The following is a 24,665-nucleotide window of genomic DNA, read 5'->3' as shown; positions in this document are numbered from 1 at the left end:
TTTCGGCAATAACGTCTAGCCAAATATCTCTTACATTTGTGAGTACAGTCTTCGTCTGGACATTTCTTCAACTTGTGACCACTTTGATTGCTACTGGTTGCTTAGCAGCACGTTGGATTAGTTGTTGGTAGATTATTTCTGAGCGCTGCCTCAATGTGTCCTCTTGTGTCTAGATTGTTTCTATGTAGTAAATGTAGACATCTGTAAGCTATTCATTCTGGATCCATATAAATCGGTGGCCATGAATCTCAGTGTCGAAACAATTACATCTTCTATGGTGCTCGTGGGCATCGTGCTTGTTTGTTTTTTTTTTTTTTTTTTTCTTTTTGTCTTACGAGGAAACCTTTCATGCAGTGGGATCGAACACCAGACCGAACCACCGAGCTGCAGTAGGAGGATGGGCGTCCGGAGAAATTGATCCGAGAGCGGGCTAGAGTCCAAAAGTTCCATGTTTGATACATTTGATTACTTGAGTTTAACGTGTCGTGCCCCAAGAAATAAATTTAACAGGAGGTACAGAAAGCTTGTTGTATCTTAAACAAAATGATAGTTATCCAGTCAATATTCTCTGACGGTATATTACTGGTATACCTTAAAGGTAAGCATATTTCACTATACACGTTGCCTTCCTTGTTTTTCTGCCTCTTTTTTCTGCAGTTGCACATTCACAAGTTGTATAGGTTAATTGCTGTCTTTTGTAGCTCCAATAAAAGCCTTATTAAGACCAGACGCGTTTCGTTTTTTCTAAAGCATCTTCAGTGGTCTCTGTAACAATATGGTTTTTCTCTTACAATTTTATTTATTATGATCATGAACAGTTCATATGCCTCATTAATGCTATAAACAGTTTTTGTTCTCATCGTTACTCACGGTTGTTTTGTTGTAGTTCACTGCATATTTCTTCGTCTTTCACGTCTGTGTTGAGTCACTGCACACAGCACTTTCACTGCACTAAACACTGTTCATATCACAAAAAACAAAATTGTAAGAGAAAAAAATAATATTGATGGTATTGAGACAGCAACCAGCCACAAATTTACTTTCAGTTCCTTTATTCAAAGGGTGCCGTTACCGGTTTCGAATCGTTATGATTCATCTTCAGACGGTTTCCATGCTTTCCTTACAACATGTGGCGTGTTTTTTTTACAGATTAAGTATCCTAAAATATAAATAATACATAATTATAACCACGCCACACATATGGTTACGTTACAGATTTTCATTGGATGTGACTTACGTGAAACGTTGGTTTGGAGTGTTGTTTTCATAACATTCGTGCAACACATGTGAATACATTCCCACTGCATTCTTATCGTTGCACATGTAAATTTTTCTCACTGAACACTTTAGATTTGTCACAGAAAATATTTCTACCACTCACCATACGTTTTGATACATACAAAGTGCTTACAAACGTATTAGTGTCAAAGATGCTGTGATATATCACAACATTTGAAGATGTACCATGTCTGGAAAAAGATCATATATTCACTTACGCAGCTGTAACGCCTTTTACACTAGTACAGAGAGTCATTGATTTTGTGAGTTTTAGAGCGAATACTGTTACATTAATTATAAAGTTGTTCCTTTTTTTTAGTACTGTATAGGTAAAACAGTACATTATTTATTTACATTTAGCATCATGAGAATTATAGTAACATATAAATTTGCTTCTTGATCTGCAGATAGGCGTAGGAATATTATTTGCTTTGAAGGGCGGAAAATAATTTTTTGAAACATTTCAGGAAAGGTGTGTTGGCTAGCTCGGTTTGTTCATTAAGGATATAGTCTGGGGTGTTGTTTTTGTGTGTGTGAATTTCTATTTCTTCTAATATATTCATAGCGGCTCCTTTTTCTGCAAGATGTAAAAATTTTAAGTTGTTCTTATTGTTTCTCACTAAATGGTTTTCTTCAGCAATATGGGCTGCAAATGCAGATTTGTTCGAGTTGCCAAGCATTAAAGCATCAATGTGTACTTTGTGTCTAATTTCCAAACTATTCGCTCTAAAACTCACAAAATCGATGTCTCTCTGTACTAGTGTAAAAGGGGTTTCAGTTGCATAAGTGAATATATGATCTTTTTCCAAACATGGGACATCTTCAAATGTTACGATATATCAAGAAAACTTCGAAAACAACCGTCAAATTTGTCGGGAGAACCAACACTTAACAGCCAAGGACTTAACCAAAATGGCCTTACTTTCCGTGGTTTGCCAAGTTATTGTGCAGACATGGTAAATGGAGTAACTCAGTGGCTCGATGTCACTTAGTTCGAGAACCATATAGTTTAATATTCGTATAGTTTAAGAAGGTCAAAGCGCCTTTTCCATCTTTGATATTTCACCACTTTTTCCTCTCGTCGAGCGCAGAAACTTGCATTTCTTTCTATATTTGGGCCCGCAGACGAAGTGTACGGAAGGTGAATACACCTACAGTACAGCATGACTATGTTCTTTATACTCTACTTCTTCTTCTTCGCGGATGGATCACTTAGGACCACGCGTAATCAACATTTGTAGGCCTTCCTTTTCGCCCAGTATTCCTTCATAAGTAACGAATGGGCTAGCTTTCGTTGCGTAGACCACGTATGTCGGTTAGTTTTTCGCTCTTCTTCCTCAAAACCCCGTGTGTTGGTGATTTTTCTGATTTCATTTCTGTCATGTAGATTTCAAATGGTTCAAATGGGTCTGAGCACTATGGGACTCAACTGCTGTGGTCATCAGTCCCCTAGAACTTAGAACTACTTAAACCTAACTAACCTAAGGACATCACACACACCCATGCCCGAGGCAGGATTCGAACCTGCGACCGCAGCAGCAGCGCGGCTCCGGACTGGAGCGCCTAGAACCGCACGGCCACCGCGGCCGGCTCATGTAGATTTGGTGACCCTAATTCTCTCAGGTCTTTTTCCATCTGTTTGTACCAGTTCGGTCTTGTGCGTTAACCTGTTTGAGTCCATTGTTTCTAAATGCCTCATGAATTGAATTTTTCTCGTGCGCGTTGTGTCTGTTATTTTGGAGATATTTTTATATATTTATGCATTGGGTTTTGGATAATGCACACCATCTTTAGTTCTTGACTCTTGATCTGACAGATTTCTTTTCATTACAATTTTCTGCAGTCCATTCACCTAAATTTTTAAATTCTTTTACTCGAGAGATGTAGTTATTACTAACTTTGAGATCCTAAGGTGCATCTTTGATGTCAGTCATAAATTTTGTTTTTTCAAATGAAATTTGTAATCCTATTTTTGCTGCCTGCTCTTGTAATAATTCTAGCTGTTTCTGTGCATCGTTAATGTCTTGGGCTATCAGTGCCATGTCGTTAGCAAATGCTAAACAGTCTAATTCTATGCTCTTACGTTTTGGTCTCTGTGTGCTGGTGCACCAGCTTTTCTCCATTCTCGAACAACTTTTTCAAGAGCACAATTGAATAGCACTGGGGCAGTCCATCCCCTTGTCGTAGTCCTGTGTCTATTTCAAATTCTGTGCTCAATTCTCCCATACATTTTACTTGGATTCGGTTTCCGCGAGTGTTTCTTTTATGATGTTTGTTGTCTTTTGATTTATTCCAAATTCTGTTAACACTTCAAAAAGGGATTCTCGGTCTATAATGTTATATGTTTTTTTTTTTTTAAGTCGACAAACTTGATGACATAACTTTTGTTTGAAGTACTATGCAACTATACTATACTCTACTACAATAGCTATACCGAGTAAAACTGAATGAAGTCTCAGCAAGCCTCAACGGTTCAAATGAGAACTGACCGTTGAGATTAAGATGTACGCAAACAGAGACTATTCTTGTGGGAATTGGTGGCAGGTGTCGGGCAGGTATAATGCAGCGCGTTTTTTCTGTTCTAGGCCCTTGCGTGCGGTTGAGTAGAACCAGAGACAATCACTTCTAGAAGTACGTGACAGTTCTGCAATGAATTAAAATTCTAGCACAGATTCCAGGAGGGGAGAAGTGCCTACGACTGGAAGTGATAAGGCCGGGGTAATAACTCGGCGGGGGCGGGCCGGCATCCGCGGGCAGGGACGTGGCTCGCATTCCTGAGAGCCGAGCTCTGCTCGTTTTTGCCGGAGCGGGAGGAAGGGGGCAGGGTGTTTCTTTGTGTTTTCTTTTTGTGGCTCGCCTGACCCGCGCACACGGCCCGACTGCGGCCGCGGCTTTAATTCCGGACGTGACAAGCGGGGCTTTCTTCCTCTGGGCCCTTCCCACTCCCCTCCGCTCGTAAAGTTGCGCGTATCTACCTGCTGCAGCGCTGCCACAGTCCCATTTCCGAAACCGGGCGCGGATGCGAGGTTCAGTTCTGGGCGTGGGAGGTCGCAGTCCGCTACTGCCCCTCCTCACTCTCCCTTCCCTCGCCACAGTTGTGATTGTCGTCACCCCCTAGGGCCGCACATTGCTATCACCTTAGTAGTAATAATAAAACTATAGGAGTTCTCTCTATTCCCAGGCGCCTAGAGCCGAGAGACCGCTACGGTCGCAGGTTCGAATCCTGCCTCGGGCATGGATGTGTGTGATGTCCTTAGGTTAGTTAGGTTTAAGTAGTTCTAAGTTTTAGGGGACTGATGACCTAAGAAGTTAAGTCCCATAGTGCTCAGAGCCATTTGAACCAACCAGGCGCCTACAAAATTCTATCAGCTTCTCTCTTGAGTAGAACACAACATCAATTACAACTCAAAGTAGCAGAATATCAAGCAGGAATGAGACAGCGCAGATCATGTCCGAAGCAAAACGCATACTCAAAATGCGGGCTCTCAGACAAAAATCTGTAGTATGCAAAAAAAAAAAAAAAAAAAAAATCGTATGGCTCTGGCTCTGAGCACTATGGGACTTAACTTCTAAGGTCATCAGTCCCCTAGAACTTAGAACTACTTAAACCTAACTAACCTAAGGACATCACACACATCCATGCCCGAGGCAGGATTCAAACCTGCGACCTTAGCGGTCGCGCGGTTCCAGACTGCAGCGCCTAGAATCGCTCTTCCACCCGGCCGGCTGTAGTATGCACATTTGTGGATTTCAAAAAAGAATACGATTCAATAGACAGGCTCTCACTATTCCAAATTTTAGAAGAGAGGGGATTAGTTCCCAAAACACGAGAAATCATAAAACAAACACAAAGCGCTTTAGAAAAGATTGCTGTATGGTGTGGCAGGTGGCAGTTGACGCTAAATAACGAAAAGTGTGAGGTGATCCACATGAGTTCCAAAAGAAATCTGTTGGAATTCGATTACTCGATAAATAGTACAATTCTCACCACGAACCTACTACGGTGTCGTAGCAGGCGGAGAGGTGATACTCCGACGTGGCGCGTCCCAGGTGGCGGATAGGGGGGTCCTCACCGGCTTGCCGGCGGACTTGAGCGAAATAAAATAGCTCTCGCGGACCAAACACACAACATCAAGAAATCCATTAGTGTCTGTTCTGGTATCCAGCGACTAGTGGTCTGCGTCTGTTTACCTAGTTGGTGCGGCAGTGAAATATGGCTTGATCTCAACAATCAAGTCTGCAATTACCGTGATCTTGTTAAAGGTCACCACAACCAACTTCAACTTGAAGTAATCATGATGGAACAAATGGAAAGAAATCCGCTACCCCAGGCCCCAGTCAACGGACTGGACTTTCCTGATCATCGGATTCTGGGGGACCAGGAACATCATGAGGAGAAGAGTCGGAGCTTCTCAAAACCTCTTCGCAAGCACTACCTTGGCACTCTCAATGCAAACACTCTGTTCAAACTTGGAAAACTAAAACAACTGACAGACATGCTAGATAAATTTCACATCAAAATTCTTGCCATTCAAGAGACGCGCTTCGTAGATGAAAACCATTTCGACACAGAACATTACAGGATTTACAAAGGTAAACCTGCGGTCAGAAGAGGAACACCATTATTGTTTGGTACAGGGTTTGCAGTACACAAATCAGTCATGGATAACATCATAGACTTCAATTCAATATCAGAACGTATCTCGACACTGTCCTTCAAATCAGGTAATAAAGCATACACAATTATCAACGCACATGCACCTACAAATGACCATAACAGAAAGAAGCCACAAGAAATTGAAGACTTCTGGGAAGACATGGAGGAAGTAACTAACAACGTACCAGAAAGACATGTGAAAATTTTAATGGGTGATTTCAATGCGCAGCTTGGTAAGGAGAGAAAATTCAGAGAAATAACAGGCCCATACTCAGCACATATTCGCACGAACAGAAATGGGGAACACCTCATAAAATATTGTCAAAACTTTAACCTCAAAATCATGTCAACACAATTTCAAAAACCAAGACGAAAACTTACAACATGGAAAGCACCCAACACAGTGTGGGGAGAATTTCAGATTGATCATGTGGCCATATCCAAGAAAAATTCGCGGGAAATTCTAAATGTCAGAACACGTAAAGGAGTCTTCGAGTCTGATCATTATTTGCTACAAGTTAAGATTAGGCCAATCCCAAGACTGAAACAGACAGCGCAAAACAAAATAGTCAAACCTGATCCGGAATACTTGAAGATAAACAGGGATAAAATCGTTGAAGAAATTAATAGGCATTCAATAGACACATGGACAGATCTGACGAAGGCAGTTCAGAAGACTATGTGCTGGGGACAACCACCTAGAAAACGCAAACATAGGTGGTGGAACGCAAATTGTGATGAAGCCATTGAGAGAAGAAAGCAAGCATGGGACAAGTTCAGTAGCTACAGAAATTCAGAAACATGGAAAGAATTTCACGAAGTTCAGAAACTAGCATCGAAGGAAATCAGAAGGGAAAAACGAGCATATGACAATAACAGACTAAAAGAAATTGAGGAAGATTTCAAAAGAAATAACACAAGAAATTTTTACAGAACTTTCAAAGAAAATATTAAGGGCTATCAACCCCCTAGCCTCTGCTTCCGAAGAACAGATGGATCCCTGGAAACAAACACAAAAGAAAACTGTAAAATTCTCAAACATTACTTTGATAAACTTCTTAATTGCAAAAAACCTACAGGAAAATTAACATTCCAAAAGACCACATCTTATGCCGATTCTGATCCACCCACAATAGAAGAGATAGAGGAAATCATAAAACAAATGAAAAATAACAGAACTGCCGGAGAAGATGGTATTATCGCCGAGATCTGGAAACTCCAAGATGAAAACATCACCAAAAAAATCCATAAGATTATCTCCGAAATTTGGATCACAGAGAAAGTGCCAGAGGAATGGAAATGTGCATTGATCCACCCGTTACATAAAAAGGGTGATAAGTCAGATCCAAACAATTACAGAGGCATTTCGCTAGTACCAGTTACATACAAAATTTTCTCTAAGGTGCTATTAAACAGACTAGAACCACAAGCAGATCTGCAAATTGGGGAATACCAGGCGGGCTTCAGAAAAGGGAGATCATGCATCGAACAGATCTGGAACTTGAGAACACTTTTGAAAGTCAGACAGGCAAGAAACACTGTAGTTACCTTTGTGGACTTTAAAAAAGCATATGATTACATAGACAGACAGACACTCTTTGACGTACTGGAGGAATATGGTATCGACAGAAAAACCAGGACACTTATACAACAGACGCTTACAGACACTACCTCCAAGATTAAGTTCATGGGAGAAATTTCGGAACCCTTCCACATACACACAGGTGTCCGACAAGGAGACGGGCTCTCACCAATCCTGTTCAACATGGTGTTAGACAAAATTATCAAGCAGTGGGAGGAACAAGTTAAAGGAATACAGCTGGGAAGAACACGTGAAACCAAAACAATCATAAAATGTCTGGCATTTGCAGATGATATAGCCATACTCAGCAATAATACACAGGAGGCAAAGGAAGCACTGGAATGCTTGCATGAAATAGCTGCCAAAACAGGTCTGCAGGTATCTTACGAGAAGACACAATATATGGAACGACAGACCAACAATGTACACACCATGCATACTGTATATGGATCCGTAGAAAGAGTCGAAAAATTTAGGTATTTAGGAGAGTACATACAAATGGGAGGATCAAACAAGGCGGCTAACATGGAACGAACGAAGAAACTCCAGAAGGCATACAAACTCACATGGTCACATTATAATAAGAAAAGCATATCGAGGCAGGCCAAACTTAGGCACTACAAAACAGTTGTATTACCAGAAGCATTGTACGCGTCAGAAACAACCACAATTGGAGCATCAGGCATCATAGACACAGAAAAAATAGAACGCAAAATTCTGAGAAAAATATTTGGACCAATTCACAGAGATGGCATATGGATGAAGCGACCTACCAAAGAGCTGTACCAGCACACTGACAGACTAACAGACGCGATCAGAAAACGCAGATTAACTTTCTATGGGCACATACAGAGAATGGACAACAACCGACTTACAAAGAAAATTTTTGATGTAGCAAACAGCTCAAGCAAGAAAACAAATTGGTATCATGAAATAGACGAAGACTTAAGGCAGATAGGGATCAACAGGCAAATGATAGGAGACAGGAAATACTTCAGAAACAAAGTTAGGAGTGCAAAATTTATTGTAAAGGAGAGAAAGAAGACAGTAACATTATGGACAGAGCAAAGGAAACAGGAGCACAGCCAAAGGATGAAGAGATTTTGGGAAGAGAAGAGGAAGAGAGGAAAGAAGTGAAAATTGTGTCATCATGTGATTTTCGAGTTCAAACACTGTCCATAAGGGCAACAATGAAATGAATGAATGAAGTACAATTCTCAAGGCTGTCAATTCAACTAAGTACCTGGGTGTTAAAAGTACGAACAACTTCAGTTGGAAATACCACATAGATAATATTGTGGGGAAGGCGAGCCAAAGGTTGCGTTTCATTGGCAGGACACTTAGAAGATGCAAGAAGTCCACTAAGGAGACAGTTTACACTACACTCGTTCGTCCTCTGTTAGAATATTGCTGCGCGGTGTGGGATCCTTACCAGGTGGGATTGACGGAGGACATCGAAAGAGTGCAAAAAAGGGCAGCTCGTTTTATATTATCACGTAATAGGGGAGAGAGTGTGGCAGATACGATACGCGAGTTGGGATAGAAGTCATTAAAGCAAAGACGTTTTTCGTCGCGGCGAGATCTATTTACGAAATTTCAGTCACCAACTTTCTCTTCCGAATGCGAAAATATTTTGTTGAGCCCAACCTACATAGGTAGGAATGATCATCAAAATAAAATAAGAGAAATCAGAGCTCGAACAGAAACGTTTAGGTGTTCGTTTTTCCCGCGCGCTGTTCGGGAGTGGAATGGTAGAGAGATAGTATGATTGTGGTTCGATGAACCCTCTGCCAAGCACTTAAATATGAATTGCGGAGTAGTCATGTAGATGTAGATGTAGAATTAACACGAAATCTAAAGAAAAATTTATAGGGGAGATCTCAGAAACCTTCGACGTTCAAACAGGTGTGAGACAAAGTGATGGACTCTCTCCTATTCTGTTCGACGTAGTTCTAGACTAAGTTAAGGAAGAATGGGAGAAAGAAATCAAGAAATGTTGGGTTAGGAAGCCAATCCGACTGGGCGTTGTCAAAAACAACCTCTACGTACCGTATGTTGCATTTGCGAACAACCTGGCAATACTATCAGAGGATGAGCAGACTGCAGGCAAACAGCTGGAAATACTCAAACAATGTGCAGAAAAAAGTTGGTTAACAAATTTCATTTGAGAAAAATGAACGCTTTTGTTCAAAAACGGAAAACACAAGCTTGAAAACAAAATACGTTAAAATTAATAGGGTCCCATACTTTAAATACCTTGGAGAATTCATCGAACCGACAGGTACTGAAAAAAATCTCACAGCAACATCGCCTCCAAAAAATTAAAAAAGGGATTAGGCTTAACACAAAACCTCTACAACATAAAATTAATGTCAAGAGGGACAAAAATTCGACACTGCAATACTGTCATAAAACCAGCCTCTACGCAAATGAAACACTAACCCTTAACAGAAAACAACAACTTGAAGACATGAAAAAAGAGGACAGAAAGACCATCCCGAAAACTCTTGGAGTAAGACATACCCAAGACGGTTGTTACAGGCTACCACCAATTAAAACAACAGGAAAGTTTTCCAACATCGAAATTGATTTGTTTTAATTTTATCCATATTTTGCATCTTCAAACGTGAATGTACTCAATACACTCGAGGTCTTCTTCTGTAGTGGTCAATCCAAGGATTGGTTTGCAACAGCTAAAATGGCAGCTTGTCTCCATTCTGTGCGTCTTTCAGCTTTTCTCTTCATTTCTTTATAGGTGTTACATCCCACATCTTTCACGATTTGATCCATGTACCTCAGTCGTGGTCTTCCTCTTGGTCTTTTTCCCTCGACATATCCCTCTATGATTGTGTTCAGGAGTCCTTTATGTCTTAATAGATGGCCTGTAAATTGCACTCTTCTTTTAACAATGAAACTCCTGAAGCTTCTCTTCTCACCTGCTCTTTCCAGAACCACTTCGTTTGTGACCTTGTCGATCCATTTTATTTTGAGCATGCGTCTATAGCACCACATTTCAAAAGAATTTAGCTTCTGGTCTTCCTCTGTCCCGAGAGTTCATGTTTCACACCCATAGCATGCCACACTCCACACATATGATTTCAAAAATCTTTTCCTGATTTCAAGGCTGATGCTCTTAGATGTTAATATGTTTTTCTTCTTGTTAAAAGCAGCCTTTGCTTGAGCTATTCTACTTCTCATTTCTGCCTTGCTCCTTCCATCCCTGGTAATATTACTGCCCAGATAAGTAAATTTATCAACTTGTTCAAGCAGTTCATTGCCTACATGAACTTGGACTTTCACTTGATCTTCTTTGTCGCATGCCATTTTTGCTTTATTAATTCTCATATTATATTCTTCACCCATAACTTTATCCATTCTATTCATTAGGACTACAAGATCTTCTTCACTTTCAGCCAGGACAGCGATATCATTGGCGTATCTTATCATATCTATTCGTTGGCCACGAATTACTACACCTGTCTGTGAATTTTCCCTTAATTTTTTCAGCGCCTCTTCAATGTATACGTTAAAGATAACAGGGGATAGTGCGCAACCTTGTCGGACACCTTTCCGTATCTGCACCTCTTCTTGTTTTGTCCGTCCACGGATAACTGCTGTCTCGTTTTTGTACAGGCTCCATATAATTTTTCTATCTTTATGGTCTATTCCTACTTTTTTGAGTACCTCAAACATCTTATCCCATTTAACATTATCAAAGGCTTTCTCTACATCTACGAAAGCTATGTATGTTTTCAGGTTCTTATCTAGTCGTTTCTCTATTATTAGTTTAAGAGCAAATATTGCTTCTCTGGTTCCTCTATCTTTCCGGAATACAAACTGGTCTTCGGAGAGTGTAGCTTCGACTTTTTGTTCTATGCGTTTTAGGATAATTGAGGTTAATATTTTAGAGGCGTGAGTAACTAGGCTGAGCGTCCTATAATTTTCACATCTTGCAGCATTTGCCTTCTTTGGAATGGGGATCATAATGTTTTTCTCAAAGTCTGTAGGAATTTTACCCTGCTCGTACATGTTGAAAACAAGATTATACAACTCCTGATTCAGTTTTGCTCCTCCAAACTTCAAAAGTTCGGCTGGGATATTGTCTATACCAGGTGATTTGTTGTTTTTCAATTTTTTCAGAGCTAGTTCAAACTCTTCCTTTAATATAGGTTCACCTATGTTGTGTGCATCTACTTCTGTTTCTTCTTCCATGATGTTTTCAGACAGGACTGGTCCGCTGTACAGTTTTCCTATATATTGTTTCCATTTTCTTGCAACTTCATCATCGTCATCCAACATATTGCCATTGTCATCCATCACAGCCCTACACTTGTTTCTTCTGTCTCCAAAGCAATGTCTCACACATTTATAGGCCTTGTCGATATTTCCCTTGCTCATGTTGTCCTCAACTGAAATACAGAGATCATCAAGGTATTTTTCTCTTGCTTGTTTTGCCTCTCTGTTGACTCTGTTTTTCAGACTCTTGTATTTCTCTTGGTCTTCCTTCTTCACAGAATTTTTTAATTTCCTTCTTTCTTTCATCATATTTAGTAGGTCATTAGTGATCCATTCCTTCCTTTTCTCTGTCCTTTCTTTTCCTATTACTTCTTCTGCTGCTTCTAAAATACTAGTTTTTATTTTTTCCCAGCTGCTTTGGATGTCATTGCAGCCCTGAGTATTTGTTTTCTTGTCTGTTTCTAGTTGATAGTGCTTCAGTGTATTTTCGTTTTTCAGGTTTGTGAAATCCCATTTACATGTACTTCTTTTTTTAATGTTCTTGAATTTTAGTTCAGTCGTCATCATAACGAGTATGTGCTCACTTTCCACATCACAGCCTTGGCTTTTAAATCTTTGCTTCACTAATATGAAGTCAATTTCATATCTGTTAATGTCACCAGGCATTTTTCAAGTATATCTTCTTCTTGGATGATGATTAAAGAAGGTATTTGTAATGCAAAGTTTATTTCTTTCGTAGAACTCTACAAGTTTATCCCCTCTTTCATTTCTTAATCCTAATCCAAATTTCCCTGCCACATCCTCTTCTTTACCTTCCCCAACAACGGCATTCATATCTCCCATGATGACAAGGTTTTCAGCTCCTTTGATTCTGCCAATTACTTCTTCAAGGTGGTCGTACATCACGTCGATTTCATCATCCTCGTGCCTCGTAGTTGGCATGTATACTTGGATTATGATTGTGTCTCTTGGTTTAGTTTTGTATCGGACATAAATTATCCTCTCACTATGTTGAACAAATCCTTTTACTCTTAACCCCATCTCTTTATTGAGGATAATTCCAACTCCTGCAATCCCGGGATTGTCTTGTGCTGTTCCAGTGTGTATGATTCTGTAATCCCCTGACCAAAAGTCGCCAGCGTTTGGCCATCTCATTTCTGAGACTCCCAGTACATCAATATCCATTCGTTTCATTTCCATTTTCAAGTTTTCCAGTTTACCACATTTAAGAAGTGAGTTGACGTTCCATGTTGCTATCCTTCTTACATTAATGCTTTTGGATTTTGGTATCTCTTTAGCTGTCCCCGCCCGGAGATCCGAATGGGGGTCTATTTTACTTCCGGAGAACATACTCGAGGTATGGACTAAAAAAGGCCTTCATTCACAATTTTCCGTGTTTTATTCAGTACACGATGCATTAGGACCCTGTGGGTCCATCTTCAGGTGTAATTCGTCTTAATACATGCTTTATTTGTTCTCTTGAATGAGATTAAATGCATATTCCTGTCACGAAAAGGTTTGATTTTAGGTTACGAATTTCGTATGTCAGACGCGGAAAATATGTGCGAAATAGTGGAAAAGTTGAATAGTGTAAACTTACCAAATAATCCAAGAAAAGGATGGCATTCACGTATAGTACAGCCGTTACGGGGCCTTCCATGACCACCAGCCGGTCGGTGTGGCCGAGCAGTTCTAGGCGCTACAGTCTGGAACCGAGTGACCACTACGGTCACAGGTTCGAATCCTGCCTCGAGCATGGATGTGTGTGATGTCCTTAGGTTAGTTAGGTTTAAATAGTTCTAAGTTCTAGAGGACTGATGACCTCAGAAGTTAAGTCCCATAGTGCTCAGAGCCATTTGAACCATGACTACCAGCGGCGTACGTCGGCCCCACATAATCCCACTCCAAATAGCAATGAACCTCCACTTTGCTGCACTCGCTGGGCAGGGTGTCTAAGGCGTTCAGCCTAACCGGGTTGCCTCCTGGTTGAAGGCATATGCGACACTCATCGGTAAAGGGAACGTGATCCCACTCCTGAGCGGTCCATTCAACATGTTGGGCCCATCTGTACCGCGCTGCATGTTGTCGTGGTTGCAAAATGGTTCAAATGGCTCTGAGCACTATGCGACTTAACTTCTGCGGTCATGAGTCGCCTAGAACTTAGAACTAATTAAACCTAACTAACCTAAGGACATCACACACATCCATGCCCGAGGCAGGATTCGAACCTGCGACCGTAGCGGCCGCGCGGTTCCAGACTGTAGCGCCTTTAACCGCTTAGCCACCACGGCCGGCTCGTGGTTGCAAACACGGACCACGCCATTGACGTCGGGAGTGAATGTTCAAATGTGTGTGGATTGCTAAGGGACCAAACTTCTTAGGTCATCGGTCCCTAGACTTATACACTACTTTAACTTATGCTAAGAACAACACACACATCCATGCCCGAGGGAGGACTCGAACCTCCGATGCGTCAAACCATGCGGCCACTCCGCACGTCTCGGGAATAAAGTTGCGCATCATGCAGCCTAGTGCGCATAGTTTGAGACGTAACACGACGTCCTGTGGCTGCACGAAAAGCATTATTCAACATGGTGGCGTTGCTGTCAGGGTTCCTCCGAGCCATAATTCGTAGGTAGCTGTCATCCACTGCAGTAGTAGCCCTTAGGCGGCCTGAGCGAGGTATGTCATCGACAGTTCCTGTCTCTCTGTACCTCCTCCATGTCCGAACAACATCGCTTTGGTTCACTCCGAGACGCCTGGACACTTCCCTTGTTGAGAGCCCTTCCTGGCACAAAGCAACAATGCGGACGCGATCGAAACGCGGTACTGACCGTCTAGGCATGGTTGAACTACAGGCAACACGAGACGTGTACCTCTTTCCTGGTGGAATGACTGGAACTGATCGGCTGTCGGACCCCCTCCGTCTAATAGGCGCTGCTCATGCATGGTTGTTTTCATCTTTGGGAGGGTTTAGTGACATCTCTGAACAGTCAAAAGGACTGTGTCTGTGATACAGTATCCACAGTCAACGTCTATCTGCGGGAGTTCTGTGGACCAGGGTGATGCAAAACTTTTTTTGGTGTGTGTGTGAAGCTATGACTGTGCTCGAATGTATGATATACGAAGACTCTCCTTCAGCTGCAGTAAACCTCTGCTCCTGACCACAAAGATTTTTCAAGTTTGAAGAATGATGTTAATATTGCACTGGACGCTGCTGCAGAGACTGCTATTTTATGTTTGTCACTTTATAAACGGATCTGTATATCTCCACGTTCACTGTGCTTCACTGTGACTCATTCAGGTACTAGAAGCACACTAGTTGCATCACAATTTTCCCTTTGAGTCCGAAGAACTAACGTCACTGATGAATGGGAATTCAACGCTGAAGGATCACTTGCTGTTTTTTGAACTCATTCTTGTTGAGAAGCATGGCTATAGATGAAGAAAAACAACTAAACATAACTAATGGAATATAGCGTAAAACTACTTAGTACACAATACAATGTGATATACACTGACGAGCCAATGAAACTAGTACGTCTGCCTAATATTGTGTAGGGCCCTCGCGAGCACGTGCCGCGAGCAAGTGCCCCAATACGACGAGGCATGGACAGGACTAATGTCTGAAGTATTGCTGGAGGGAATTGATACCATGAATCCTGCAGGACTGTACATAAATCCACAAGAGTACGAGGGGGTGGAAATATCTTCTGAACAGAACGTTGCAAGGCATCCAAATGTTTCAAATGGCTCTTGAGCACTATGGGACTTAACTGCTGAGGTCATCAGTCCCCTAGAACTTAGAACTACTTAAACCTAACTAACCTGACATCACACACATCCATGCCCGAGGCAGGATTCGAACCTGCGATCGTAGCAGCAGAGCGTTTCCGGCATGAAGCGCCTAGAACCGCTCGGTCACATTGGCCGGCTGCAAGGCATCCAAGATATGCTCAATAAAGTTCATGTCCGGGAAGTTTGGTGGCCAGCGGAAGTGCTTAATCTCAGAAGAATGTTCCTGGAGCCACTCTGTAGCAATTCTGGACGTGAGGGGTGTCGCATTGTCCTGCTGGAATTGCCCAAGTCCATCGGAATGCACAATAGACATGAATGGATGCAGGTGATCAGACAGGATGTTTACTCACGTATCACTCAAACTGCACACGCCCCACAGCATTACAGAGCCTCCACTAGCTTGAACAGTCGCCTACTGACATGTATGGTCCATGAATTAATGAGGTTGTCTCCATATCCGTACACGTCCATCTGCTCGATACAATTTGAAACGAGACTCATCCGCCCGCATCTCGTGGTCGTGCGGTAGCGTTCTCGCTTCCCACGCACGGGTTCCCGGGTTCGATTCCCGGCGGGGTCAGGGATTTTCTCTGCCTCGTGATGGCTGGGTGTTGTGTGATGTCCTTAGGTTAGTTAGGTTTAAGTAGTTCTAAATTCTAGGGGACTGATGACCATAGATGTTAAGTCCCATAGTGCTCAGAGCCATTTGAACCATTTGATTTTTTGAGACTCATCCGACCAAGCAACATGTTTCCAGTCATCAGCAGTCCAATGTCGGTGTTGACGGGCCCAGGCGAGGCGTAAAGTTACGTGTCGTGCAGTCATCAAGAGTTCACGACTGGACCTTCGGATCCGATAGCCCATATAGATGATGTTTCGTTGAATGTTGCGCACGCTGTCACTTACTGATGGCCCAGCATTGGAATCTGTAGCAATTTGCACTTCTGTCACGTTGAACGATTCTCTTCAGTCGTCGTTGGTCCCGTTCTTGCGGATTTTTTTCCGGCTGCAGCGATGTTGGAGATTTGATGTTTTACCGGATTCCTGATACTCACAGCACCGTCGTGAAATAGTCGTAAGGGAAAATCCCACCTTTATCGCTATCTCGGAGATGCTGTGTCCCATCGCTCGTGCGCCGTCTATAACACCACGTTCTTGATAATCTACCATTGTAGCAGCAGTAACTGATCTAACAACTGCGTCAGATACTTGTTGTCTTCTATAGGCATTGCCGACCGCAGCACTGTATTCTGCCTGTTGTATATCTCTGTATTTGAATACGTATGTCTCTACCAGCCGGCCAGTGTGGCCGAGCGGCTCTAGCACTTCAGTCTGGAACCGCGTACCGCTGCGGTCGCAGGATGGAATCCTGCCTCGGGCATGGATGTGTGTGATGTCATTAGGTTAGTTAGGTTAAAGTAGTTGTAAGTTCTAGGGGACTGACGACCTCAGATGTTGAGTCCCATAGTGCTCAGAGCCATTTGAACCATTTTTTGCTACCAGTTTCTTTGGCGCTTCAGTGTAATTGCACGCATACTACTGACACATGGTGGCAGAAACGAACTTTGTGCCTTGTGCACAACAAAGTAAGTGGGAACACCAAGTGCAGCAGACCAGTACTAAAAGACGAAAATGTGTATGACAATCCGTCTTACAAAATGTAATATAGTACCAATCTTAAGGAACTGCATTTTGATTAAAATCACTTGTTATTTGAGACTTCCCGGGTTGGAACTAACAAGCAAACCTACCCAAAGGATACACTTCGATTTTGATCGGCCTTGAATATTTTTTAGTGTAGAGCAAAATAAGATACACTTAATTTTCTTATACGTGTCCATACGGTCGTTTAAGGGCTATAACACTCCCTTGAAAAAAAAAATAGTATAATATTTCTGCATGAATACCATTGAGACGGTAATAAATATAAAAAAGCTTCAAATAAAAATCTGTGGTTTTTAATGCACGTTACATCGACACACTCACATTTGTCAAAAAAGTCATTTTTTTTCGAATTCTTTCCCCGCTCTCACCATCATTCAGTGTTGCATTTCAAAATTAGACTAACAGCAAAACGTATAGCATCGTTAATACCAAATGCAATCATATATGATGAAATGGTATTCCAAAGGCGCACTATAAATATCGCTATACGAGCGCCTACGCGGTCTTACTGCGCTGCAGCGTCATACATTCATCCATCGGTCGTCAAAATTTTCAGTTTTGCATTTACGTGTCTGAATATCAGTTTGTGACCAACTTGCAGACATCTTCGTGGCAAGTGTATTTAAAAAAAAAAAAAAAATTCTAGAGTGTATTAAAAATCAGCTTTTCAAGGGGGTTTTTCACGTATAAAAAAATATGTCTCTTATTTTGGTCTGCGCTACAATATATTCAAAGCCAATCAAAATCTATGTGTGTATCTTGGGTAGGTTTACTTGTAAGTCCCGCCAACCAGAGCTCTCGAACTTCGTGCGTGCATTGTCCGCCGCTGTGAATAGTGCACTGCACGACAATGCGCCAGTCCACTTGCGGTGTTCCAGATGTCTTGTGTGCACTCGTAATCATTATGTCGCACTACCGGCATCCCATGGAAGCGTCGCTGGCTTCAGTAGGCATATACGCGTTCTGTCAGTGTTGGCGGACGGGCTACAGTTGCCCGAGCCTTAACCCATAGTCCTCGCAGCAATTGGAGATCTGCGATAATTACAACCGCAGCGGCAGGAGAAGCTGTAGCAGTTTGGAGGCATGTCAGATGGTGACGACGCAACAGCCTGAACAACCAACGTCCACTCACTACGCTCAGAATGAGACGGCTGATGTTTACCGTTATGTTGTGCAATCACCAGGGGACTTTCCTCACCGTATAGCGCATGCACACAGCACATTACCGTATCCCTTGCCCCTCTCGTAGTGGTCTCTCATGGCGGGAGAGTGGTAAAAGACAGCTTGACGCAGGTGCTTCACCCATCACCCACGGCTAGTCACGTAACGGCATTTTGTAAACGCGTCTACGACAATGTCTCAGTGGTGCCGCAGTATGACAGCTACGGCTTTCAGACAACCCCACCTTGTCGTCTAGGTGGCGTTATTTCTGCAGGATTGCGGCAGCCGTTTTGCAGTTCGCGGTAGAAATCTGGTAGGGGTCTTCTCTCGCCCCTTGCATCACATGCGCACCTTACAGCCGATGGGTTCAAATGGTTCAAATGGCTCTGAGCACTATGGGACTCAACTGCTGAGGTCATTAGTCCCCTAGAACTTAGAACTAGTTAAACCTAACTAACCTAAGGACATCACAAACATCCATGCCCGAGGCAGGATTCGAACCTGCGACCGTAGCGGTCCTGCGGTTCCAGACTGCAGCGCCTTTAACCGCACGGCCACTTCGGCCGGCACAGCCGATGGGGGAAGGCTGTAGCGGAAGGTGGCAAACGTCAAATAATCAGAGTGTAACAGTACTATCGCTGGAACAAAATAACCTTGACACTGTCGAACTGAATTGGCCGCGGGGGAAGGGGTAGGGGGCGGTGGTGGGGGGAAGGGGCCGCAGTGGTGCCAACGAACGGATAGCAAACCTGACAAGACTCTACACGTCACATAGCCGAGCACGTGGCTCTCGAGAGAAAGAATCGTGATTGCAATATAGCAGCTGGCTGGCCCCTAGCACTCGACTCGCTGAAATGTCAATTGCGAAGGTGTCATATATATCAATGAAAACTATCTTTTAAATAACCCTAAAAAGACGTGTAAAGAAAGTAAATTTTTCAAATCATTTCTTCGAGATTATATATTTTAAAACCATTACGCTGTAGAGCGAAATGTTTTTAGCGCTAACAGTCCACCTCACGTGAAAACTGGAGGTGGGGAATAATACAACAATAAAGAAAACAGAATCACCTCTACTCAATATACACTACTGGTCATTAAAATTGCTACACCACGAAGATGACGTGCTACAGACGCGAAATTTAACCGACAGGAAGAAGATGCTGTGATATGCAAATGATTAGCTTTTCAGAGCATTCTCACAACGTTGACGCCGGCAGCGACAACTGCAACGTGCTGACGTGAGGAAAGTTTCCAACCGATTTCTCATACACAAACATCAGTTGACCGGCGTTGCCTGGTGAAACGTTGTTGTAATGCCTCGTGTAAGGAGGACAAAGACGTACAATCACGTTTCCGACTTTGATAAAGGTCGGATTGTAGCCTATCGCGATTGCGGCTTATCGTATCGCGACATTGCTGCTCGCGTTGGTCGAGATCCAATGAATGTTAGCAGAATATAGAATCGGTGGGTTCAGGAGGGTAATACGGAACGCCGTGCTGGATCCCAACGGCCTCGTATCACTAGCAGTCGAGATGACAGGCATCTTATCCGCATGGCTGTAACGGATCGTGCAACCACGTCTCGATCACTGAGTCAACAGATGGGGACGTTTGCAAGACAACAACCATCTGCACGAACAGTTCGACGACGTTTGCAGCAGCATGGACTATCAGCTCGGAGACCGTGGCTGTGGTTACACTTGACGCTGCAACACAGGAGCGCCTGCGATGGTGTACTCAACGACGAACCTGGGTGCACGAATGGCAAAACGTAATTTTTTCGGATGAATCCAGGTTATGTTTACAGCATCATGATGGTCGCATCCGTGTTTGGTGACATCGCGGTGAACGCACATCGGAAGCATGTATTCATCTTCGTCATACTGGCGTATCACTCGGTGTGATGGTATGGGGTGCCATTGGTTACACGTCTCGGTCACCTCTTGTTCGCATTGACGGCACTTTGAACAGTGGACGTTACATTTCAGATGTGTTACGACCCGTGGCTCTACCCTTCATTCGATCCCTGCGAAACCCTACATTTCAGCAGGATAATGCACGACCGCATGTTGCAGGTCCTGTACGGGCCTTTCTGGATACAGAACATGTTCGACTGCTGCCCTGGCCAGCACATTCTCCAGATCTCTCACCGATTGAAAACGTCTCGTCAATGGTGGCCGAGCAACTGGCTCGTCACAATACGCCAGTCACTACCCTTGATGAAACGTGGTATCGTGTTGAAGCTGCATCGGCAGCTGTACCTGTACACGCCATCCGAGCTCTGTTTGACTCAATGCCCAGGCGTATCAAGGCCGTTCGTTATTACGGCCAGAGGAGGTTGTTCTGGGTACTGATTTCTCATGATCTATGAATCCAAATTGCGTGAAAATGTAATCACATATCAGGTCTAGTATAATATATTTGTCCAATGAATACCCGTTTATCACCTGCATTTCTTCTTGGTGTAGCAATTTTAATGGCCATTAGTGTATGTTTTAGCAGGCAGCGAACTGCGTCTGTGACAAAAATAGCTACCACAGTGCATGTGCAAAAGGTCTTTGTAAATTATAAGGGAATATACATTCACTGAAAACATTTCGAGGATATTGAGTGGAGAACCGGCCAGTTCGTAATTCTTCCATTATTGCCTAGTAGCTTAGCCATACATGCTTGTCCGTTCGCTTTTAAAAACCGGCGTTCTTCTCTTAAGATACAACGGCGTCTGACAGCGAATTGCTCATAAACAACTGCCTACCCTTTTGGATAGGACAGGTCGCGTGAATGTTACAAGGAGCATTCCCGGAAGCGCCTGGTAAGTGCTACCCGACCACACACACCTCGAGTGTCAAGATACATTCGCGCGAAGAGACTTCCAACGATTCGGTGGGACACGCAATATCGAGCATTTAAAAGGTGGTAATTCCTACCAGTTGCTAGCAAATTGTGTTCTGTTCACTTGTAGCATTCAACTCTGAAGTATGAAATTTTTGAGGCTTTTGTGGGCGCATGTTAATTTTTGAGGCTTTTGTGGGCGCATGTTAACGTATTGCCTGTTGGCTCTTGTGCCGGGACATTTGGCCGGCGTTTGGTTAACGATTTTTCTGACGTTTTGTCAGCACTAGTGGTTGGATTGTCAACGATTCGCCTTCCACCGCTGGTGGCACCGCCAGAAATAGGGGGAATGTCAGTCACTCACACTATCGAAACAACAGAAAAATCATTAACCAAGTTACGGCGTAAAGTCAGCGCAGGCACGACAGTCGGGAACGACAGGGAAGAGAAGGCTGTGAAAAGAAGTCAGCAAATCGCACGCTGGCCAGATCTCACTCCAGGACGACAACGCGACAGCAGCGGCCCCTACGTGAAGAGGACATAAGCGCCGCGCCCGAATGGTTACGGCCACTTCGATAGCAGCGTCAACCTTAGCCACTTCGTTAGGGATCTCTATGTAGAGATTTGTGTTTGCCTATTCTGAAGAGGATTGATTACTTTGTTGTCGCCCCTTGCTTGTGACGTCCCGACGGACGTTCGAGTCCTCGCTCGGGCATGGGTGTGTGTGTTTGTCCTTAGGGCAATTTAGCTTAAGTAGTTTGTAAGCTTATGGACTGATGACCTTAGCAGTTAAGTCCCATAAGATTTCACACACATTTTTTTTTTTTTTTTGCTTGCGACACATCCATCAAAGTTAAGTATTAATATTCTTTTTTTGTAATAAAACTCATTAATACGAATTGTTTGATTGTTTAGATAGTGAACCGAGTATTCAGGCTTCCTAGACACAAGAAACCGGCCGTAGATCCCGGGACGAGTTTCGCTTCTTTAAATTTTTTCCATGTTCTGCGTTAATCCTGTCTCGTAAGCGTACCACACTCCATAAAAGAAAGGAAGGGCGTAGCGTAGGCGTCCTCTTTAGTAGATCCGTTGCAGCTTTTAAGTGTTCTGGCTATAAAACGTAGTCTTTGCTTCGCTTTGCCCACAAAATTTTCTGTGTGATGGTTCCAGTTTAAGATCCTTGCAACCGAAATACCTACGTATTTAGCTGAATCTTCAGCCTTTAAATCTGTGTTGTTTAGCGTGTAACCGAAAGATTGCGAATTTTTTAGTATTCATGTGAAAGACTTCACACTTTTTACTGTTTAGAGTCAATTGCCACTTTTCGCACCATGGAACTGTTTTGTCTAAGTCACTTTGCACTCCCTTTGACCTTCTTATGACTTTACTAGAAGGTAAGCGATAACATCATTGTAAAAAATCAAAGAGGTCCGCTCAGATTGTCTCCTAAACCGTTTGTACTGTATGATTCCATGACGATGTTACAAAATTTCAGGGATAAAGGAGAAGAGTAAATGTATCAATTAGGCGGAATACATGCACCGGTACTGTTGTTGCTAAGACTGTAGGGCAGACAACTTTCAGACGTGATAGTATGGACCGAAACAAGAAATAAATGTCTAATAAACATGGACTCTAAATTACGTAACTTAAGAGCTATAAGCACTTGTTTATCTTCGATATTGTGAAAAAAAAATGGTTCAAATGGCTCTGAGCACTATGGGACTTAACATCTGTGGTCATCAGTCCCCTAGAACTTAGAACTACTTAAACCTAACTAACCTAAGGACATCACACACATCCATGCCCGAGGCATGATTCGAACCTGCGACCGTAGCAGTCGCGCGGTTCCGGACTGAGCGCCTAGAACCGCTAGGCCACCGCGGCCGGCGATATTGTGAAACACATCTCTTCTACTGAACATGTGCCCATGGTGTTAAGGCTTGCATTATATAGCCCCACCGTTGAAAGTTGCCTACCCTACAATCTTAGCGACTACAGCACCGGTGGGCGTACCCTTCTCCATTATCCCTGAACGTCTGTATCACCGCGGAATCAACGAGTATGGATTAAGAACAGCAGGAGCCTGTAACACCTGAAGAACCCCAGGTATCACAGCGGTTTCACTTGATCACGTCCTGTCTGTTGCTACGAACTTTAACCTTTCTGAGAGGAAATCACTAATCCAATCGCACAACGGAGACGATGTTTCACAGACCCACACCGGTATCAAAAAGAACGAGCTTCTCGTCCAGAGTTTGGACGCACAACGTTTGTCGACCGACCGCCGTGTCATCCTCTGCCTTGCGGCGTCATGCGGACGCTGTATGGATGGTCATATGGTAACTACACCGCTCTCCCGGCCGTCTTTCTCACTTTCCAGACCGTGGGGCCGCTACTGTTCATTCAATAGCTCCTCAGTTTGCTTTGCGAGGCTGAGAGCACCCCGTACCAATCCTCCCACCATACAAAAACCCTTGGCAGTACCGGGAATCGAGCACGGGACCTCCACATGTCAGCAGTCCACGACCACTACTCAGTTACGGAGGCGGACAACGGTGTAAAAAGCATTCTGTAAATGTAAAAATATGGAATCATCCCTTGTCGATAGCACGCAATGCCTCGTGTGAATAAAGAGCCAGTCGTGCTTCACAAGAACGATATTTTTTGAATCCATGCTTATTGTGTGTTGACAGATCGTTTCCTTCGAGGCATTTCTTTATTTTAGAACACAATATACTTTTCACATTAAAACTCGCATTTCATTGACATGAGTCGAACCGGTCAAACATAGTGATTGTTAACTCTCGTTTTAAGACATATTAGAAGTTTAGTTTTGAGAACCTTGTTTTGCTTGACCAAATGCGCACCAGGCCGTACTTTACACATGTTTTACCTGCCCAGCCTACCACTGTTTCAGCTGCCCTAAATGCAGATACTCATCCACTGCTTCTACGACTTCACTGTTATTTTGCCCTGCTCGTATTACTTATTTATTTATTTCGTTAGTGGACCACACTAAGTTTTCAACCATTATGACAGTTGCTCTGCTTCTTCTTTTCTTTTTTTCCTTTTAAGGCAGATCTTTTTCACCTTTTGAATTGAGTTTAGCATTGCGTAGCATGGAAAAACTTGAACTCTATGTAATATGAATCATAAGTGAAACCACTGGCGCAAATCGGAGTGAAGACGTATGGAAACTTCGAACGAAGTCTTTTAGAACGTGGAGACAACTTCGCAAACAATGACGTTTCTGTGACACCTCTACAACGTGAATGCAAATACACGAAGCAATTAGATGTTTAACTAGCTCCGAAAGACGACCGCTAATACGTGGGTTAAATAAGTGATGAGAGTTATAGATAACAGTCACAAATAACTCACCTGCCACGAGATGACTGGGTGTTTGTGTTGTTCTCATCATTTCATCATCATTCATGAAAGTGAGGAGAT

Source organism: Schistocerca nitens, chromosome 3, assembly GCF_023898315.1.
Source record: "Schistocerca nitens isolate TAMUIC-IGC-003100 chromosome 3, iqSchNite1.1, whole genome shotgun sequence".
Lineage (NCBI taxonomy): Eukaryota > Metazoa > Arthropoda > Insecta > Orthoptera > Acrididae > Schistocerca > Schistocerca nitens.
This window is presented reverse-complemented; position numbering follows the sequence as displayed.